Source organism: Calidris pugnax, unplaced genomic scaffold (assembly GCF_001431845.1).
Source record: "Calidris pugnax isolate Ruff unplaced genomic scaffold, ASM143184v1 scaffold12, whole genome shotgun sequence".
Taxonomy (NCBI): domain Eukaryota; kingdom Metazoa; phylum Chordata; class Aves; order Charadriiformes; family Scolopacidae; genus Calidris; species Calidris pugnax.
Window position 1 is genome coordinate 1,258,042 of NW_015090767.1, and position 22,497 is coordinate 1,280,538.

The 22,497-nt window shown below is 41.0% G+C and overlaps 1 long non-coding RNA gene across 1 annotated transcript in view; it reads left to right on the top strand.

Annotated features, from left to right (window-relative positions):
* The window catches only part of LOC106885019, a 53,070-nt gene extending 34,370 nt beyond the window's left edge, over positions 1-18,700 (top strand). The window contains exon 3 of the long non-coding RNA XR_001411332.1: positions 15,017-18,700. This is a non-coding gene — a long non-coding RNA (uncharacterized LOC106885019). The remainder of the gene's footprint in view (positions 1-15,016) is intronic.
* The last annotated feature ends 3,797 nt before the right edge of the window (positions 18,701-22,497 follow it).

The following is a 22,497-nucleotide window of genomic DNA, read 5'->3' on the forward strand; positions in this document are numbered from 1 at the left end:
GGAGTACGGACTGGGTTTGGGACTTTTGAACTCCTAAACATTTTTGAGTGGGCGCATCTTGAACCTGACGAACCTGATGAACTTCAACAAAGGCAACTGTAAGGTGCTGCACCTGGGGAGAAATAACCCCCTGCACCAGGACAGGTTGGGGATGACCTTCTGGAGAGCAGCTCTGAGGGAAAAGACCTGGGAGTCCTGGTGGACAACAGGATGACCATGAGCCAGCAATGGGCCCTGGTAGCCAAGAAGGCCAATGGCATCCTGGGGTGCATCAGGAAGAGTGTGGTCAGCAGGTCAAGGGAGGTCATCCTGCCCCTCTACTCTGCCCTGGGGAGGCCCATCTGGAGCACTGGGTCCAGTCCTGGGCTCCCCAGTTCAAGAAGGACCGGGAACTGCTGGAGAGGGGACAGTAGAGGCTACAAAGATGATTAAGGGCCTGGAGCATCTCTCTTATGAGGAGAGGCTGAAGGACTTGGTCTTTTTTGTCTGGAGAAGAGAAGGCTGAGGGGGGGATCTGATCAATGCTTGTAAATACTTAAAGGGTGGGTGTCAGGAGGATGGGGCCAGTCTTTTTTCAGTGGTGCCCAGGGACAGGACAAGAAGTAAGAGGCACAAACTTGAACATTAGAAGTTCCACCTAAACATGAGGACAAACTTCTTTACTTTGAGGGTGCAGAGCCCTGGAACAGGCTGCCCAGGGAGGTGGTGGAGTCTCCTTCTCTGGAGACATTCAAAATCTGCCTGGACATGTTCCTGTGCAACCCGCTCTGGGTCGATCTGCTTTGGCAGGTGGGGTTGGACTAGATGATCTCCAGAGGTCCCTTCCAACCCCATATCATTCTGTTGTTCTGTGAACATGAAAAATCATTGTTTTCTGTTTATATAGAATATAAAAACATAAACAAATTGGTCTGCCTCCTCTCTTTTGCTCTCATCCTTGCTTTCATTATCTAGCCTTTGACATAACTTTCCATATTATTTATTGCATCAGGGGCTTTTTGGAAAACACCAAACTAGAGTTGTGCAGTCTAGTAGTTTAAGGGTTATTAAGGTTATACAGCTCATCTCCTTGCCCCTTCCAGATCAGCTTCACAGCTTCACAGAAATTCCCAGCACAACAGGCCTTTCAAGGAGTATTAGAAGCGGAATCTACTTGATAATGCTTCCCCTCAAGCAGTTGCTGACACTATTGCAATCTCTGAGTGTCAGTAACATTTGCATTGTGGGTTACAATGAGGATTATTTTGACCTAAACATCACCAAGAATTTCAGGGGCAAATCTTACCCTTGTTGCCACTTTTTTGGAAACACCAAACTAGAGTTGTGCAGTCTAGTAGTTTAAGGGTTATTAAGGTTATACAGCTCATCTCCTTGCCCCTTCCAGATCAGCTTCACAGAAATTCCCAGCACAACAGGCCTTTCAAGGAGTATTAGAAGCAGAATCTACTTGATAATGCTTCCCCTCAAGCAGTTGCTGACACTATTGCAATCTCTGAGTGTCAGTAACATTTGCATTGTGGGTTACAATGAGGATTATTTTGACCTAAACATCACCAAGAATTTTTTTGTATGAAGCTTGGATACACATGGAGCTGACCCCATCCGATACTGCCTTTTTTTATTGCTTTTATCATAATATAAACATCAATCTATCATTCTCTGCTAACAGAGTTCTTTTATGTGTTCTTTTATACAAAGAATGTTGTTACTCCCTAACTATCATTATGTTTCCAAGAAACTAAGTACGGAATTTAGTGGTCACCATATGATACTGTCATCTAGAAACAAGAAGAAGCCCCAAACTCTGTGTGAGGAATCTATGAAAGGACACGTTTGCATTAGGATTTTAGTAAAGATCAGAGAAGTGCTTCTGAGGTGACTCTCCCAATCAGCTCCTTTACTGCACTTGGTGGTGTCACGGAGGCACTTGGCGTCACGGAGCAGTTCCCTCCTCGCACAAGTGAAATGCCATTCAGACAAATCTAACCTGACCATGTGCTCCCAAGCATTCCAGCTGCTTAAAAGCCTCCATGGGACCAAACTAGTTTATCACAGCAATCTTGGAAACATATATAGCATCAACATCAGGTCCTTAGCACTGACTGCTTAGCTCTACCAACCTACTCCTACTATGCAGCACTACTTGCTAATTATAAAGGCAGTGAACTGTCCTCCAGCAGTGGCTATTGTACCACCAGAAAAGTTCACAAGTCTGATGAAACTGCCAGCAGTATTGCTGTGGAAGAGGAGGAAGCAAATTACTTGTAATTGTAGCCTTAGCCTGGTTATCTGTGTTGCCTGGACCTCTGGTCTCTGTTTCTTGGTCTTTACTACAAGAATTTAGGACTTGTGATCGCTGGTTAAAGAATAGCAGCTCCATAAACATTTGAATGCTGCTATTAGTAAAGAAGGATTTAATTTCTTACTGGAATAATGTAGATTAGGTCTAGATAATTCATTTGTAAATACAGCCCTTGAAATTCTGTGAAAAGCATTTCAGAAGCACAGACAAATAAGGAAATGAATATTTGCAGGTTCCGGAGAGGCTGTTACTAAATATAGTAAGTAAAATGCATGTGTTTGTTACAGCCCTCTAGTTATATACAGTATGAGATGGCTCTATCATACAAATTAGAAAATCAAAACATCTATTGGGTTGTTAAGGTAATGCTCTTCTCAGGGTTTGATTTTCTCTACGAAATGCTGTCTAGGTATTTATACAGTCCAGATTTAAATGGTTTAAGAAAATGTCTTCCAGATTTCACACCAGGACACTGCTTTGTAATTGAATGCATGTCATTCTGAGATTGCTTTACAAGTGATTGGCACTCTTCAGAATATATTTATAACATAGTTCTGGTAAAACAAACAAGCACACTCAAATTAGATCCTGAGGAAGCTAATTTTCTTTCCCAGCCACTGCAGTACATCTGTCATTCTCCTCACTATTGCTATTGGGTTGTCATGCTCAAGCATATATCCCACAGAAGCTTATCCTCAGCTATAACCTGTGTTTATTCTTTGCTTCCTCTTAACTGACCCCATGTAAAGCCCTTACATCCTGTGTGCATGTGCTTCTGCTGTGGACTCAGCTGCATGAGATCCTGGCAGATAATGACTCTTGTCACTGGTGTCTGTTGACAGGACAAGGGGCAACAGACACAAGCTAGAACACAGGAAATTCCATCTCAACGGGACCAAAAACATCTTTCCTGTGAGGGTGGCAGAGCACTGGAACAGGCTGCCCAGAGAGGTGGTGGAGTCTCTTTCTCTGGAAATACTACAAAACCCGCCTGGACGCGCTCCTGTGCAACCTGCTCTAGGTGGACCTGCTTTGGCAGGGGTTTGTAGTAGATGATCTCTGAAGGTCCCTTCCAACCCCACAGCATTCTGTAATTCTGTGATTCTGTGATGATTACAGTTGCTGGGGATATGGAAGCAAACATGATTTTGCTTTGAAGAAGGCTTTTTTTTCAGTCTACCTTGTAATGAAAATGCAGCCATCGTTTGGGTTGCTGAGATGAGCCAAGCAACTACTAGAAGATGTTGTCTTGCTGCACAGAAGGGTACGGCAGGATTTTCCTTATCTTTGCAAGTTCTGCAAGCAGCATGGTTTAGGTAGAAGCATTTGAAACCTTCGGGCATTAAAATATCTTGAGGAAGTTGGTAGAGCTGGGTGTCAAATAAATGCCCCTCTAGCATGAGTCATGTCGTGTCTGACATGCAGCCGTGACGGCGCAATCTTGCCCGTCTGCGCTGGGTTGATGCTTCAAGCATTCTGGTTTGCATGTGGGAAGTCACAACATGTTCTTATCATAAGCGTGAGTGAGTTCTTCTTAAAGATACGGAAGTAGAAAATACCGCTGAGATATTCTGCATCTTCCTCAGCGTTTTCCTACATCCTGCTAAAATATCTTCCAAACCACAAATAGGCAGAGTACATCACTTGGTGCCAGCTTGATACAAGCTGGATTCAAAGGAAGAAGTGTGCTGAGCTGGAGGCGTCTCAGGTGGACTGACTATTCTGGAGAATAAATCTTGTGAAGAGCAATTGAAGGAGCTGGGACTGTTTAATTTGAGGAAGAAGATGATGAGGGGAGACCTCTTCGCTCTTTACAACTCCTTGAAAGGACATTGTAGAGAGGTTGGTGCTGGTCTCTTCTCACAGGTAATTAGTGAGAGAACAAGAGGGAATGGCTTCAAACTACAACAGGGTAGACTGGACATTAGGAAAAAATTCTTCACAGAAAAAGCGGTCAGAGACTGCCCAGGGAGGTGGTTGAGTCACCATCCCTGAATGTGTTTAAGAGTCATTTAGATGTGGTGTTGGGGGATACGGTGTAGGGGAGAACTTTGTAGAGTAGGGCTGATGGCTGGACTCAATGATCCCAAGGGTCTTTTCCAACCTGAATGATTCTATGTTTCCATGGCTAAAAATATTGCCACAGAAAGCCTTAGGAAAGACAAATATATTTTGCCAAAACATCTCACAAAGTGTCTGGCTAGTCCAAATAACAAATTCCAAAACCAGCTTCCCAGGCTACACCACTGCATCTGTATCTCGCACCACAGAAACAGCTGGGAAGGGAGTGCGTGACCTAAATGTAAATGCCGACTAACCAAAGCCTGTTGTTGCCAGATGGGGGGGGGGGTGTTGGAGGCCCCTGCTCTCCACCTCGCCCCCACAAATCCTAGAGCACAAAATAGGCAAGTTCAGTTGTGCTTAATTCTGTGTCGTTTTTTGGGGGCGTGGGGTCAGATGCCGGCAGCGGGGCCTGCAGGGCGGCCTCTGTGAGGAGGGGCTGGGGCTGCCCTGAGCCGGACCCAGCCGGTTCCAGCCGGTTCCTTGGGGGCACCTTTAAGAAAGGGCAAAATTCTGCCCAACAGAGACCAGTGATTAAAAAAAAAAAAAAAAAAAATTTTAAGCTTGGGGGCACCTTTAAGAAAGGGCAAAATTCTGCCCAACAGAGACAATTGATTAAAAATAATAATAATAATAGTTTTAAGAAACAGCCCTGTGAACAAGAAGGTCAGAGAAGGAAGAGGTGGGGGTGAGGGGCAGGTGGTTTAGTTTTTTGTCTTTGTTTCTCACTATCCTGCTCTAATTGGCAAGACATCAAGTTGAGTCTGGTTTGCCTGTGATGGTAGTTGGTGAGTGGCCTCCCCTGACCCTGTCTCAACCCATGCCCTTTCACCATATTTTCTCCTCCCTGTCCTGTTGAGGAGGGTGACAGTCGGTGAGTGGCCTCCCCTGGCCCTATCTCAACCCATGCTCTTTTCTCCTCCCTGTCCTGTTGAGGAGGGTGAGCGATTGCTGGTGGAAGCCTGCAGCCACCCAAGGTCAACCAACCACCCATCACAGGTATTCGCAGGAGATCTTGGAAACCCTAGGTGCACGTATCTGGGAGTTCAGGCTGAGGAATACCACCTATGTTTGAGGGAACACTAGCTGTTTCAGCACCTCCTATGTTTGAGGAACACCTCCTATGTTTGAGGGAACACTAGCTGTTTCAGGAAAAATGAGTTCCTTGGGAACCACACAAGCTGGGTGCAGAACACAGTCAGGGTCACACAGGGCAGGGAGGCTGGGCGAGGAAAGGACAAGGTACACTTTGACATTGTGCATGTACACGCTATGGTGCTTCAGGATTTATTTAAAAATTCATTTAAACATAAAAAACTTAAATCCCTTGAAGGCACAGAACAGAAATTCTTCAGTGAAATGAAATCTCATGCTACCTGCTGTTACAGACTAATTGCTCACAATCAGTGCACTCTTATCTTTTTCATTTCAAAATTATTAGTATTATTTTGGTTATTAGTGTAATTTGGTGTTATCTTTTTTCCTTTCCAAATTAAAATGCACCATGATATTCTCTAAAATGAATAAGAAGCTTAATTATTTTTCCAAGGTAAAGCATTTAATTTAAGTTTATACTCAGTACTCCTGTAGAATACACCAATGTTATCATAAAGAGGCAATTTTGGTGTGTGAACAAAATAACTGAAAACTCTGCTGAATGTATATGGTTAAAATGCTCGGCTGGCAGTAAGCTGATACAGCAAGAATTCATCAGTATCTCACTGTCCATATGTTTTTAACCCTCACTCCTGGTATTTCACCTTAGCTCATTGACTTGATTTCCAACTATCCCCTTTAATGATCATTCTCATCTTTAACTCAACTTTCCTTTCACTAAACCATTCCCTGGTTCTATCTGATCCCTCAGACGCTTCCTTAGACATCTGGCCTCTGCATCTTATTTAGTAAATCACAGATTCCTTTTGGAATAACAGTTAAGGGTTCCACACTGGGGGACCCTTTCTGGGTATGAAATTAATTCCTCTAGGGCTTTTCTTGATCTTGACCTCTACATTGCTTCCAGATCAAATTTCTTATATTTAATTCTGAACCTTCTTGGTTTTGCTTGTAAGTACATCTAATTTGACACCTCTGGATCACTGTCAAAAGATTGAACTTCCTGTCATAGCAATTGTAACTCCCTCTTTTTACCATTTTTTTTTCTACATTTGCATTCTATAAAATCTAAACCAATGATGGTAAAATATCTCACCACTATGGCGACTGTGGCTGTGCAGTTTCAATTATGCATTTGGGCAGTTCACTGAATTTTCCCTTCAGTACACCCCGCAGCTGTAACTTGCACCAAAGAGCGGGAAAGGAATCAGAAAAACTTTGTTCCATTCTATCAAAAAAACCCAAACCAAAACAAAAAAAACCCAAACGTTCTTTTATTTCAGCTTATGCCCAGTGCCCCTTGTCCTGTCATGGTCATTGGGCACCACAGAGAAGAGTCTGGTTCTTTTATTTTCACTCCCTCCCATCAGGTGCTTATAAACATCAATGAGATCCCCTCTGAGACTTCTATTCTCCAGGCTGAACAGTCCCAGCTCTTTTACCTTCCCCTCATACACCAGACGTTCCAGACCTTAATCATCTCCATGGCTCTTCACTAGTTTTGCTCTTTTATGTCCATACGTCTGTTATACTGGGGAGCCCAGAAGTGAACCCAGTACTCCAGGTGCGAGTGAAGTGCTGGAGCAGAGGTACACCATCACCTCCCCCAGGACGCTGTTGACCTGTCTTCCTTCAGAGCACATTGCTGATTCATTTTCATTTCTTATTCCATTGTGATGCTTAGTTAAGAATTTATTTAAATATGGTGTCTTAGTAATTGGTGATAAAACTCATAAACAACATTCTTGTATTTTTCTTCGAAATTGTAATGAAGGTTCTGAGAGCTATCCATTACTATGTTTACAATAGCCTGTACTTTTTTCCAGGGTTGTCTGTTTTGAAGTTTCTAAAGGATGTGTCAGTGTCAGGGGAATTACATAGCACACGTGATCTTAGTGAACCATGCACGGCATGCAGGTTTCAGCTTTAACATTTGATACGATGACCTGACAAAGTTTTTATTTCTCCATCTGGCTTTTTATTGACATGTGGCTGGACAGGTATATTTACCTGCCATAACTATGATGGTGGTCACAGGGTTGGTAATGATGTCTTCCTTGCTGAAGGAAGGCACATTACAGAAACAGTTCAGAGGAATTGTTTTTGACTGGACAGAGTGATATAAATTTCAAATTGATAGCTTCATTCCACATAACGCATCTTTCCTACACTAAAGCATTTCTTTATCCTTCGCATATCAGTCTTATTCCACCAGTTGGGAATTCCTTACTGACCCATTCAATACTGAAAACTGAAGTTACTCAGCTACTCACACTAGCAAAACCTATTGTAAAAGCACACGAAAATGTCATTATCCTTCTTCCCTGCATATAGCCAATATGGAATGCTCTCTATGTTTATGAAATCTATATTTATGGATCAGAGATTCACTTTATTTTGCTTTTATTTTTTTGAAGGAGGGTAGAAAAAAAGAAACTCTGAGCCAAATCTTGTCACTATTTTACTGACAGCATGAAATTGTCTTGCTGTCCCAGAGGTTAATAAGAAAAAAAATCTTTTATCAGACATCAAAAAAATGCAGAATTATCACAACAGCAAGCAATATTCTTTCATTCTCTAATAATAAACAGTGCACGTTGCTACAGGAAACAAATATACCCAACTGAATAGATAAATCCATAAACAAGAGCAAACTTTTTGCTTTGCTAAGAAGGAAACTGAAAAATGTTCTGTATGTGGCTGGAACCAAACTATAGTAGTAATAGTGAGCTTTACTAGAAACCACACTGCTTTTAGTGGTCCTTTAGCACTATCACAAAATCACAAAATCACAGAAGGATGCAGGGTTGGAAGGGACCTCTGGAGATCATCTAGTCCAACCCCCTGCCAAAGCAGGTCCACACAGAGCTGGTTGCACAGGAATGTGTCCAGGTGGGTTTTGAATGTCTTCAGAGAAGGAGACTCCACCACCTCCCTGGGCAGCCTGTTCCAGTGCTCTTCCACCCTCACAGGAAATAAGTTCCTCCTCATGTTTAGGTGGAACTTGTTATATTGTGCCCATTGCACATTGTTAAATTGTTTAACCATTGTTAAATTGGTGCCCATTTCCTCTTGTCCTGTGCCTGGGCAACACTGAAAAAAGACTGGCCCCATCCTCCTGACACCCTCCCTTTAAGTATTTAGAAGCATTAATTAGATCTCCCCTCAGCCTTCTCTTCTCCAGACTAAAAAGACCCAAGTTCCTCAGCCTTTTCTCATAAGAGAGGTGCTCCAGGCCCTTAATCATCTTTGTAGCCCTTTACTGTACCCTCTCCAGCAGTTCCCTGTCTTTCTGGAACTGGGGAGCCCAGAACTGGAACCAGTGCTCCAGATGGGGCAGCGAAGAGTCCAGCGAAGGGCAACAAAGATGATTCAAGGACTGGAGCATCTCCCTTATGAGGAGAGACTGAAAGAGCTTGGACTCTTTAGTCTGGAGAAGAGAAGGCTGAGGGAGACCTTTTAATGCTGACAAGTATCTCAAGGGAGGGTTGAAGGAGGAGTGAGCCAGACTCTTTTCAGTGGTTTCCAGTGGTTCCCAGTGAGAGGACGAGAGGGGCAACGGGCACAAGTTGGAACATAAGAGGTTCCACTCAAATATGAGGAAAAACTTCTTCACGGTGAGGGTGGCAGAGCCCTGGAACAGGCTGCCCAGGGAGGTCGTGGAGTCCCCTTCTCTGGAGATTTTCAAGACCCGCCTGGATGCTCCTGAGTAACATGCTCTGACAAGCTCTGGGCAATCCTGCTTCAGCAGAGGAGTTGGACTAGATGATCTCTATGGTCCCTTCCAACTCTAAAAATTCAGTGAAATTCAGTGAAATTCTCAATGCGTACAGACCTTAAAAAGATCTGACTTCTTTTACTGTCATAAAAAGCCTAATAAACCTTCTTTTTGATTCAAGAATTTTATTTCATTTCAGATTTCTCACTTTAAAAATGCTCTATTAATTTCAGTTGATTTTGGTTTGCTGACATTTTGCTTCTCAGTTCCAGCTTGCCTCAAAGAAAACACTGAACAAGTTATCAGGAGTTGCTCTGAACTTTCACTAATAATTTTTTTAAGAGCCTACCCCTTGTAATGCCAGAAATAAGCTAGGACTTCACTTTTCTAGTGCTAGTACTTTTTTAAACTTGAATACAAATTAAGTCTCTGAGATTTCTCCTCTAGAATTGTGATATTTACCATTGTTATTGCACCAAGAAATAAACAATTGTTTAAGGAAATGGGTGAGAGTTGCTCTCAGTGCTACAGTGCTGAGTCAGCCATGCAGAACTAATTTCCTGGCTGCCTCTGAATGCACATAAAGCTGCTCTGTAGCTGCTGCTGACAATGAACTAGTGACTGGAAAAAGGAATCTTAAACACAGAACACAGTCACATCTCTTGACTGCTAAAATCTTTTACACAAAGCATGCCCATCTAACGCACTGTAGTAAGCGGTATCCTTTTTTTTTTTTTTTTTTTTTTGAGCATTAGTAGAGTAAGTTTTAATACCTGAAACTGTTGCTAAGTAACCAAATGCTTCCAAAATGTCTCTTTTTTGCTAATAAACTGGTGGGTTTTTTTGTTTTCTGCTAATGAATGTAGTAATGTTGGAAATGCAACCCTGGATATTGCATAATGGGAAAAATATGTTAACAATAGAAGATTATCATGCCTAACTGAGGATGTCTCATTTGTGTGGGGAGCATACTACAAGTCACTTAATCAGAAAATCTGTATTTGAATAATACAACGTTGCCCAATGTTTTAGAAGTAGGATGCAAATGGCAATAAGCTGCCTTTGTAAAAAGGGACTCTCTTGTTTCTTTAGCTGCATCATATGGTGCAGAAAAAGAGAATGCCTGTCCTTAATATATGGTATTTAAAACAGGCTCCTTCAGAAATAAAGCGAATTTCATAAAATGGTTTCAGCACAAAGACCCCCCCAAAACAAACAAAATCACCAAACAATCCACCAGCAGTGAGAGAAAAAAATAAATGCATTCACATACACGGGTTATGTGTAACTTAATGTAACTACAATTGCAAGAAAACAGAAGATGTCCACAAGTAGCAATACTGCTTCTAGCTTAATGTAATCTAGTGCTATTCTTCAGATAAACTTTAATGGTTGGGAGAAGATGAAGGTGGGAGAAAAGTGCACTCAAATCCAAGTTTGCATTGTTACAGCCCACACAGGGATGTAAATGAATATTTGGAGAGAGGATCTGCTCAGTGAAGCAGAAGGTTTTACTGCCCTCTAGTAAAATGCAGTTACAAAACTGTCTTTTAAAATGTGTACATGCTGAGTAAGCCTATTCAGTTATTGTTGCTGAAAATGTGATTAGTCTTGGATTGTCATCTCATTGTTTCCTTAGTCAAATAATAAAACATTTACGTTCCGTCTAGAGTGACTTATTTTTGAATTATAGAAAACAGCAATAATGAAGCGCCGAAGCAAGGTCTCTGCGACTGCATCCGCGTGAACAAATCTCCTGCCAAATTCTCAGCACTGTTATTAGCAAGAGCCCAAGTGGTGGAATTCCCTGGAAAAGAAGAGAGTTTACACAGCACAGTGCAAAAACTCCCCGAGTCCTAACTACAGGGGAGCTCACCCCGTCGTTACCACTGGATCAGCACTTAATTAGCAGCTCATGACTGTGCACGATTTGTGTCCTTTAATTTCTGTCAGCAGCAAGTCTGGGACTGAAATGGCAGCAGAACTCTTTACAGGGTGATTAGACAGCTCTGCAGAGAGCTGGAAGATAGTTGCAGGGACGCTCTGTAGATATTTAAAGGTGCAACACAAAGGAAAAAAGAAGTAAAATCAGGGTTTTGTTGCCACACACATAGCTGTACCATGCAGAGCCGGGCTGCTGGACTATCACTAACAAGGCTGACATGAAAGGATGGGTGAGACTGTAATCTTAAAAAGCCTGAGACTGATGGTGATTGTTGTAACTGTGTACACTGTGACATGTTGGGCAGTACAGCCTCTGCTTCTCAAATTGCAACAGGAAAAGCACTTGGGAAAGGGCAAATAGTGACTGCAGCCTCACAAAGTACCTAGTGCTTTCCTCCCTGCATTCTGGTTTTGATTCCTTTTTTATTTTTTTTTTTTTTCCCCTCAAATGTGAAGTATAAAACTAGCAGGTTTTTCAGAAGTCACGTGGCTCCTCTGGGAAAATTATATTTGCAATTCTCAACATCAGTCACTGAAAGGTACAAATACTCTGTCAATCCTACCAGTGCTTTTGTATAAAGGGATGCTCCCTCTCCATATATTCTTGTTTATATAGCTTCATAAATATTCAAATGCTTGGGGAAAATGGGGTTGGAAATGGGGGAGTACTTGTAAAGTAAATATAAATTAAAATAAACATGAGGAAATAGAAAGAGTTTATATTTATTCATAGAAAAGATACAAATGGAAGGTAACAGCTCATTTCTTCTCCTACCTTGTGCCCCCCTCTTCCAGGAACACAGTGTGCAGGAACACTATCTTGTCCAAGGGCCACCACGGAAGAGGGACTTTGTGACCTGTCACCCTACCCTTGTTTACTCTCTCAAGGCCAACACATAACTTGCATCTAGAAACTCAGTCCAGGCCTATCTTGTTCATTGGTGGTGGTTTGGGATCACATGGGCATGACTTGTTGCCTGACATACTTTTTTTTCTCTTGAGACCTGATTGGATGTGGGTGAGAAATCAGGCTCTCAGGTGCTCCAATACCTTGTTCAATGTAGCAACAAATGGGAAAGGAACAACATTGTTGAAATATTTTTCAGCTTTCCTTATGGCATGAAGGCTCTTTGGTCATTTTCCAGCACAAATGCATGGATTCCTAGAAAAAGAGCAAAGGGCTGTGGGAGACAACCTAATGCAAACTCTATATAGAAAGGAGAATCATTTGTACCATCAGTCATCGCTGACAAATGCTGACACCTTGTACCTCAAGGACAACCTGTCCTTGAATGCTTTAAATAACGGCTACTCCAGGTACTCCAAGGTCTTCTCTGTCTTCATTAGGTAAGATCCCCCATGAATCTTTCCTTTTTATTGCTCTCCTGTTTGCTAACTACTTGGCCCTTCTTTTTTATTAACTCCCTGACTAAGTCTTGCTACCTTAAATGTGATTTTACATTTAACTCTCTTAATGATTTATGCACTAAAAGAATATGAGGGAAAAAAGGCATTGTTTGAGCATCCTGGGAATAACCAGCTTACTTTTTTAAACACCATAGTTTTATTTAAGATATATTTCTTTCCTTTCACTTAAACTTTCTTAAATAAGAGAAGGCAATCTGTTGGTTTTAATTTGACAATTGTTCATTTATTGTGTGCATTTGCACTGTCTTGTGCATAATATAGATATTGCATCATATGACATTCTATGGTACATTTGATAGCATTATCCTTTTGTTTATTTATTCTTACTGTTCCAGTGCTGTGAGCATGTTTGTATTTTTGAGGTATGTGAGTGCTTGGTCGGATTTTTTTCTATTGAGTTTTCTGCAAGTGAGTAGGAGATCTGCTAGTGGTGTTTGTGTATATGAAAGAAACTTACTCTTACATTGGACACTTAAAACATACAAAAAATGTCTTTGGTGATTGTGAGTGCATCTTAGACAGCTCTGTGATCTTATATTTCACCTGCATTATGAAAGGACCCATATGTGCAATGGCAAAAGGCAAAGACTTCACAAACAGCCCTGAAAATAGGTAATACAGCCACAGCTGTCACCACAATATCCTTCAGGATTCCTGATAATGGAGTCAAAATATTTTCCTCATTGCTCCATTCCAAGATACGACCCATATGTCTACACGTATTGTGTGGCAATGTAAAAAAAAAGGATAGATTATAACGTGTGTTTTCAGCTGAAAGAATGACAGGTATAAGCATCTTAAGTGAAAAAATCTCAATTTGTTTGAGTTTAAAGTCAGAACCTGAACACTGCATTGATAAAATGTGCTGATGAGTCTTGGATGTCTTTATTTAGTTGCTCTGTTTTTGGAAGTCATCATCACTTTTGGATGTAGTTCGAAATCTGTATTTCTCTCCCTCCACCCTGCCCCCCCCCCCAAAAAAAAAAAAAAAAAAACCAAACATATATGTAAGTAGAATAAACAAATAATTAAAAAATAGAAGAGAATCCAAAGAAATTCCAGGAATAGCTTAAATTATGTTGTTATCACAACGTGATGCATACTTTTCTTGTCCTTGGAGATATCTGAGTTTCTAAGCCCTCATCAGATCAAATTATGTGACAAGATCATAACTAGATCGGAATAATAAACAGGTTTCTATCCATGTGTTATAAAGATATGAACATTTTCCTGCTGTGAATCATATAAAATTACAACCTTTGGAATTTTTTAGGAAAATTAAACTGTGAGAACATTTTTCTCCCCTCACAGTTGCTGCATAAGCTACAGTTTCCTTCCTGCTCATTTGATTCACAATTTTGTCCTCATGCACTAAGTCCTCCGTGAACATTTGATGAGGGAGGCATTGCTGTGCAAAAAGGGAAACGCATATTTGCATCTCTGCTATGCCTGATTTAGACCAGGATCGTGATTTTCAGCCTTTGCTCTGTAGACCCCTGTGGTTTCCAAAACAGCAAATAAAAAGGCAAGTCCACATATGCTGTAGAACAGCACAGATGCGACATTTCTGGAGGGGTCCATGCCCCCTTAAGGAAATTAATGCAGGTAAACAAACTGAAAAAGGCTGAAAAACTCTGGGCTAAAAATTTGAGCAAGTCACTCTCAATGGTGTCTTAGTTCTCAGGCTGTTTTGAAACTCACGTTTTCTGGATGAAATTGTTTCACTTCATAGGAAGGATTATGAATTCACTGAAGGGGCAGGGGCAAAGGCTGATAATGCCCTTGTCTTTGCAGTCTCTGCGAAAAATGGGTATCTAACTATTTAGACAAAGATAGCTTGACCAGATGCTTATCTGGAGGCTATTGAATTTTTTTGATTCCTTTTATTTTTTTTAAGTCAATGGTCTATAATAATAAAAGGAAATCTGATAAATTACATGGGAATGATGATGAAACTGAAATCACTTTTAGGAAAATGGTGAGATTAGGCTTTCTGTACATTTCTGAATGCTGAAAGAAAGCTTGGATAAAATTGATACCACCGGTTCACTCCCCCCATTCTCCCCCATATTGTGAAGTCTTTCCAAATCAGTAGCAAAAGTAGGAATGATCGAATCAGTGCAGCTGTGAACATTACAAGATGCACACTCCAACAAACATAAAATGCGTGAGTGCCTGGTGAGCATTAGGAAATCTATCACTATGAACAATTGAAAGTGACAAGTTTAAATAGACCGAGGAATTCTAGTGTTAACTTACTTCCAAACAAGATATTTTCAAAATTGTCATGATACTTTTTTTTTTTACTGAAGATTAGGTGCATGAAAAATAAGCTCATTTAAATTCTTTATAGATAAAGGCAAAAAAAAAAAAAGAGATTCTGGAAAAACTATTAAAAATGGAAACAATATCATTTCTGCACTAATCACTTTTTTTTTTTTTGCTAGATATTTCGCCTTTCCACACTGTGAGTGCTGGACAACTTGCCCAACACTACAGCCTTTCATGGGGTGATGAAGGTGCCTCAGTCAAAAAGAGTCCTCAGTGTTTTGTTGTCTTCTGGAAATAAAGGGAAAACTCTGAGAAGTCTGCCTTTTTCATCAATAACTTGTGAAAGTCCTTTGTGTGATTGATTCCATTCTGAAAGAGTTCAAGACCCGCAGAGAGCGCCCACCAGAGCTCCAGGAGCACTAGAGTGCTGGCTGGCACAGCAAAGATACAAGGGTGGGGGAACAACCATTACAAGCATTAGCAGCATTTTCACTGCACGGTATTTTGTTCTTTTGTCAGTTATTTTACCTTGTTTAATTCATGGAGAAGAAGACGGGAAATGATAATGAGGGCTAAGGACAATAGGACTGTCTTGAGACACCTAATACCACTCTCAGTGGGCAGATAGATGATATTAAAGGAGGAATAAAAATTACATATTTCAAAGCAACTCTAAACTTCAGCGAATTGGAGAACCTTTCTGTTACATTTGTGGGCGTAGTCTCATCTGCAAGGTATTTAAATGCCTAGTACCCCTTTAGCACATAACTTCTGCTCATTTAGCTATTAAAGTTGTTTTGTTGATTTTAGTCTTTAACCTTCAGCCTAATTGACAGAAATAGAATACCATGGGCATCTTTGCAATGTAAAAGGGTAAAGTGTCTGAAAGTAAGTTTCTCTCTTTCCTACCACCTCCAGTATAAACCCTTTCTAAATGATCTGTGCACTTTCATATTTCAACTTTCTTACTTACGCTGCATGATAGATGGAACTGCTAACTTTAAAATTAGTCATCCTAATGTGCAAAGCACTGGAAAAAGATGGATGTTTTGAACATAACAGGCTTTGCATTAAACTCCAGCACAGATTAGATGAATTGTGGAATTATGCCTAATACTCTTAAGGGGTTTTAGTGATCAAACACGCAGTAGACCCAAGCTGACATTAGGTCTGACACATCTAAGGTATACATAACAGAGATCCAGGGCCTTACAGATTTATAGCCAAACTCTTACAATGTAAAAATGTTGACTGAAAATACTCATGTTTTTCTATAGTCAGCAGTATCTCCAGTGGCATTTCTGGACAGTTCTGAGACTGTTCTGTGCCTTCATAGTCCACATACAGCATGGCATACATCCCTGCTGCCATACCGTGTAGTTCTCTTACACTGTAAGTAGACTAGACTGTCACTTGCTTATTGTTGATGTACTAAAAGTATTTCTGCCTTCACCATAGGACATTGACATGAAGTCTTCTGTGATAAATTATGAACTTAAATAAATATATAATATTATATATAATAGGAGATTTAAAACAATTTGGTTTATGGACCAAGATAAGGAAAGGTACCTAAAGCCCATGGCGTCTCAGACAGATAAACTCCTGCCTGAAGGTTCCTGCCTCTGTCCAGGAGTTAGTTAAACACTAGTCAGTTAAAGTTAAGTGAGATTAATCTCATCCATGGCATGGAGGGCAGCTACAGCACAGCTTCAGATCCCTCAAGTTGGGAAGTGTTCCTCATGCTTGCAGAAGAATCTGAGACCTTTGGTTGCTGTCAGAAGTCATTGGGAATAGTTCAATACAGTTCAGTACAGTAAGTCGTGAAAAAGCTGGTAAGTTTGAGTTTCAAACAAATTAACTTTAAGCCAGGAACTGGGTGTGATTTTTCACAGCAAAGGATGAAATTATACAACCATTTTAACTAGCAGTTAGGCTGCATGAAACAATAGTTTTGTTTGGCATTACAGACTATGAATTTGTGCGGTTTAGATGTTTCTAAACAGTTTTATTACATTCTACAACCTTATTATGTAAGGAGAAACAATTGAAGAGACAAATATGCATTGGGTTTATACAGCAAGGTTTTGGTAGTGGGGGGCTAAAGGTGTTGCGTCTGTGAGAAGACATCAGAAGCTGCTCCTATGTCAGACACAGCCAGATCCAGCTGATCCACGATGGACTTGCCATTGTCCAAGGCCAAGCCAATCAGTAACAGTGGAAGCACCTCCGTGATAACATATATAAGAAAGGAAAAAACTGCCGTGCAAAAGCAGGTGAGAGAGAAGAATGTGAGAGAAACAACTCTACAGACACCAAGGCTTGTGAAGAAGGCCCTCCTTCAGCAGGTGCTCCAGGCACCAGAGCAGAGATTCCCCTGCTGTCTGTGGAGAGGACTATGGTGACACAGATTATTCCTTGCAGACCATGGGGATCCATTGTGGAGCAGATCCACCTGCAATATGTAAAGGACCCCATGCTGGAGCAGGTGAATGTGTCCTAAACAAAGCTGAGACTCATGAAGAGCCCATGCTGGAACCTCTGGCAGGATCTGCAGCCCATGGAGAGAAGCTCAAACAGGAGCAAGTTTACTGGCAGACCTGTGACCCAGTGGGGGACCCTCGCTGGGGCAGTCTGTTCCTGAAGGACAGCACCCAGTGGAAATGATCCGTGCCAGAGCCATTTTGGAAGAACTACAGCCCCGTGGGAAGGAAACAAGTTTGTGAAGGACTGTATCCCACGGATGAGACCCCATGATGGAGCAGGAGAGGTGTGTGAGGAGGAAAGAGGAACAGAGATGAAGCGTTACAAACTGACTGCGACTGATCCAATTTCTCATCCCACTGCATCGTTTAAGGAGGTAGAAGAGTTGGGAGTGAAGTTGAGTCTGGGAATAAAGGAAGAGTGGGGAGAAGGTGGATTTTTTTCAATTTGTTCTTATTTCTCATTAATCTACTCTGCTTAACTTGCAATAAATTAAATTATTTTTTTCCAAAGTCCAGTCCGTTTTCCCTGTGACAGTAATTGGTAAGTGATCTCCCTGTCCTTGTCTCGACCTGTGAGTTCTTCATTGCATTTTCTCCTCTGTACTGTTGAGGAGCAGGCATGGTAGAGTGCCTTGGTGGGCAACTGGCAACAGGCCAAGGTCAACCCACCACAAAATAATAAAGAAATTGTTTCCTGAACCCGAGACTGGGCAAAATAGATGTCAGACAGGAGACAGATAACTAACTTATAGGGGATGGGAACAAAGTCCCCAAAATGCCAAGGTCCCATCTATGCACAAGGATACATCAGTGTAATTAGATGTGTGATGAAATTGTTTAGTTAACAATATGAATCTGATGAAACCAGTTTTAAACTTGCATAACATTGTCTGTACTTAAGATACACTAGTTTAACTAATTTAAAAGTGCAGACAATCCAGTACAATGTGATGGCGCAGCTGACGAATTTCAGATGAATGTAAAACCATCTTTAAACAGTGGTTTTCCTGGTAAATTTCATGAGAAGTTGTTCAGTCAAAGATGTCTGTGTTTATTTCTTTTTTTTTTTTTTGTATTTTAAACCATCTCACTCTTCATTCACTCTTCATTACTTGTATATTCACCTGGAGTACTCTATGAGTTCTGATTATTCAGTCCGTGTGAACCAGGATAGACGTGACTGTAACATCTGAATAAAGAAATTGGAACATCTGAATTAGGCTTCCCCCTTGCAGGAACACTTGTCAGTGACTGAACTGATCCATTTTCCCTGTGAACTGGTGCAATAAGGAATTTTAAACATATGCCACTGCAGTGCATTTCAAATGCTGTTATTTCAACAACTTTATGTAGAAGCCTCAAATGTATTTAACTTTGTCTTAACGCTGCTTTATTGGGCACTTGCTGAAATAAATTTGTAAGACAATATCTACCTGCTTTACCAGTCTGGAATTTTGTCTATTTCTGGCATCCTAAGTATTGCTAAAACTGAGGATTTACTTGGAAAAAGGTTAAATTCTAAAGGCAATTTCACAGCTTTGATTTTTGTGCACCAATCCCATTAATAGAGCTAAGGGCTGCAGTGAGGAACGGGGGTATGCTCCAACACCACCTTCATACTGGGAAACAAATGGAGGAAAAAGATTTTTAGGAAATAAAAAATAAAAAGTAAAATAGGTTGATCCACAGAATATGGAATATTGAATGCAATGTATTGTATTACAGGTAATATGTCACCTGCACTTTTTTGCCTGTTCCAGGGTTGGCTCACTTGCAGACCATACTGATCTGCACCTCCCAGTAACAGGAAGAGTGTGACTTCCTCAGGAGACAGGCAGAGGAGCTCTTCACACTTTGACACCATGGAAGCAGGTGCTTTGGGAATAGTTCAGGCAGGCAGATGAGCTGGATTTGATTCTTTTTCAGAATTTTTTTAGAAGTGTATTGTACTGGCTGTTTTGTAATTAGGTGCCATTAAAAGAAGATGTCTATCAAAATTTGAAAAAACATGCTGGTCTATTCTTTTTCAGAATTTTTTTCTGATCTGTTTTGAGTAGCTTTTCTTATATGAATGTCAGAAAAGAGAAGTGCTATTTCTGATCTCCATAAAAGAAATGTATGAGTTAAATCTGGCAGTTATTACTCTTTCTAGACTGAATTTTGATCTTAGAAGTGTATTGTACTGGCTGTTTCGTAATTAGGTGCCATTAAAAGAAGACGTCTATCAAAATTTGAAAAAACATGCTGGTCAATCTCTGTGAGATTTATTGAAAGCAAATAGATTTGCAAGTTCCATCATAAATCTAGATCAAGTAATGAGATTCTCAACTTTCCTCCATAAAGCAGTTATAACATTATGCAGGCAAAGTGGCATGGTACACAACAGTTAATTTCATCAGCTCTTCACACAGCAATGAAATCACAAACCAGTAGTGTTTTAATTTTAATTTATTTCATTGTCATCTATTAACCTAAATACATACATACATGGAATATTTTTAGCACAATATATGTTAAAAAACCAGATAATTCCTTTATTTCTGTTGAAATCCAAACCATAAAATGTTGAACTCTTCTTTAATAAAAAATGAAGTATGTACATTTTTAATATTTCATTTTGAAATGCTGAAATTAGTATTTTGAAGTTAATATTACTGTCAGCACTCTCTTACACTGACATTAATACACATAAATAATATGTAGATCCAAACGATGCAAACTGCTTTTTGAATCTGTTAACTGTTAGTGAGCCGTTCTAAATATGAAAAAAATTCCTTAGGCTTGATAAGTGATTAATAGGGGTTAGAACTAAAGGAGAAGAAAACTTATTTTCTTGGCTAAAATTCTGCTCGCTCACAGGGAAAATAGTCCAGAATAATATCCTTTACCTACTGACAGGTCATTGTAACCCTACAGTGAGAAACGTGCCAAACAATGTTTCTGTTGCAAGGGTTTATGAATAGTAGATCACAAGTTGATACCAGACATCTGAAACACCACAGTTGGTGGCCACTCTGTATAGCAAGTGTTATTACAAAACTGGAGAAATTTTGAAGGAAGATATTTGATAATTTTGAAGGAAACTTCTTTCAGAACTCCATAATGGGGGAGAAAAACAGAAAGCCCTGTCAGAAGGATCAGGGAAGTAATCTGGAATGAGGTTTGAGTGGAATAAAATGGCATCCAAGCAAGAAGCACCCATAACGTTGACTCAGGCTGCTGGGACAGAGCTGTGGGACCGACCGTCTGTGGAGAGATAAGAAAGGTAAGAGCTGCAGAGAGTGGTGGGACTGCTGATCTGCCACTAAATACTAGTGGTCTTTTATGTGCACTGGCCAATGAATAATTGCTTTGTACTTATGAGTTGCCCATATTCCGCTTGCAGTCTCTTTGTGCCAGGCTCATGATGCCCCAATGAACTGACTATAAGAAGAGGTGATTTTATTACTATGCTGGGAAGCCAATGTGCATATTTAAGAAAGTACCAGCATAATAGGGAAGGAACATGATCTTAGAAGAAGTGATTTACATTTGTAGAATTACACAAAAAAAAAAGAAGTGAATTTCATGTAGGAGTAGGTACAGTAAGTGTATTGGATGAAGAATCCTTTGCTGCAGCTGTACGTCTACCAGAGCTCTGATGCTCAGAGTTACCTGACGTTAAATCATGTCAAGCAGAAGCAAACACCAATTTGAAAAAAAACAAACCATGAACGTTTTTAATTAGGTTGTCTTGAACTCTCATCTGCATTCTGAAAGCAAAGGACTTATTTCAGTTAAAATCACGGCCAGCTTCTGTAGCAAGGAAACTGGCTGTGCTCTAAATGAATTGGGCCCTAAATTTGTTGCTTGGCAAGAGCAGGGAAGTGTTGTGATCTGGTGTCTGACTCCATTGGCAGTGGTGCCTGTTAATCACACAACCCATTACAATGGGCTGTACAAGGAGGAATCTCAAAACCGTCTTATTGCTGAGCTAAAGGCTCCGGCGCAGTCTTTTCTACTGACCAGATTTGTGCCTTGTTCTGTTTAATGGTAGTTGTGCCAGGTCATGATTAGTCACGAATGGTGGCTGGAGACTGTGGCTGAGAACCCTCAGTGTGAGCGCAAGGCGGGGAGGACCTCAGAGCTCTGGTTTTGAAGCAATATTTAGGCTAGCTTGACACTGAGCAATAAAGTGAAGACAATAACATGGAAAATGAAGGCTAAAAATGTTTAATTACTTTACTCTGATCACCCTGCTCCCTTCCAAGTTGGCAGGGAGGAACTGGAACTTGCCAACCGTGTTTTATTTTTAAATCTTCTGTCCATTGGCACAACTGTAGATTGCATCAGACCTCATGGGTCATGATTAGTCACGAATGGTGGCTGGAGACTGTGGCTGAGAACCCTCAGTGTGAGCGCAAGGCGGGGAGGACCTCAGAGCTCTGGTTTTGAAGCAATATTTAGGCTAGCTTGACACTGAGCAATAAAGTGAAGACAATAACATGGAAAATGAAGGCTAAAAATGTTTAATTACTTTACTCTGATCACCCTGCTCCCTTCCAAGTTGGCAGGGAGGAACTGGAACTTGCCAACCGTGTTTTATTTTTAAATCTTCTGTCCATTGGCACAACTGTAGATTGCATCAGACCTCATAAATGGGTTTTACAATTTTGTATGGTTTTCCAGCCTGCATGTACCTGTGTATTCATGCGCACACTTAGAGAACTCATGCATGCAGGGGCAACTCTGACTTTGGGTTTTGTGGGGTTTCCATCCCCACACTGAATTTTGTAGCTCCAGGTACAATCATGCTTCGCTCAGTGCAGCAGCAGCAATGCCAGCACCAAGCCTGGGGCTGCAGCTCGCTGGAGGAAGTCCTCTCCACCCATGCAGTAACCCTTGGAAGGAACATGCGCACACTTAGAGAACTCATGCATGCAGGGGCAACTCTGACTTTGGGTTTTGTGGGGTTTCCATCCCCACACTGAATTTTGTAGCTCCAGGTACAATCATGCTTCGCTCAGTGCAGCAGCAGCAATGCCAGCACCAAGCCTGGGGCTGCAGCTCGCTGGAGGAAGTCCTCTCCACCCATGCAGTAACCCTTGGAAGGAACAAACACCCCTCCCACCAGCACCTTCCACCCCGCCAGCTAGAAAGCTCAGGAACCAGCCACATGTACAGTGTTTTTA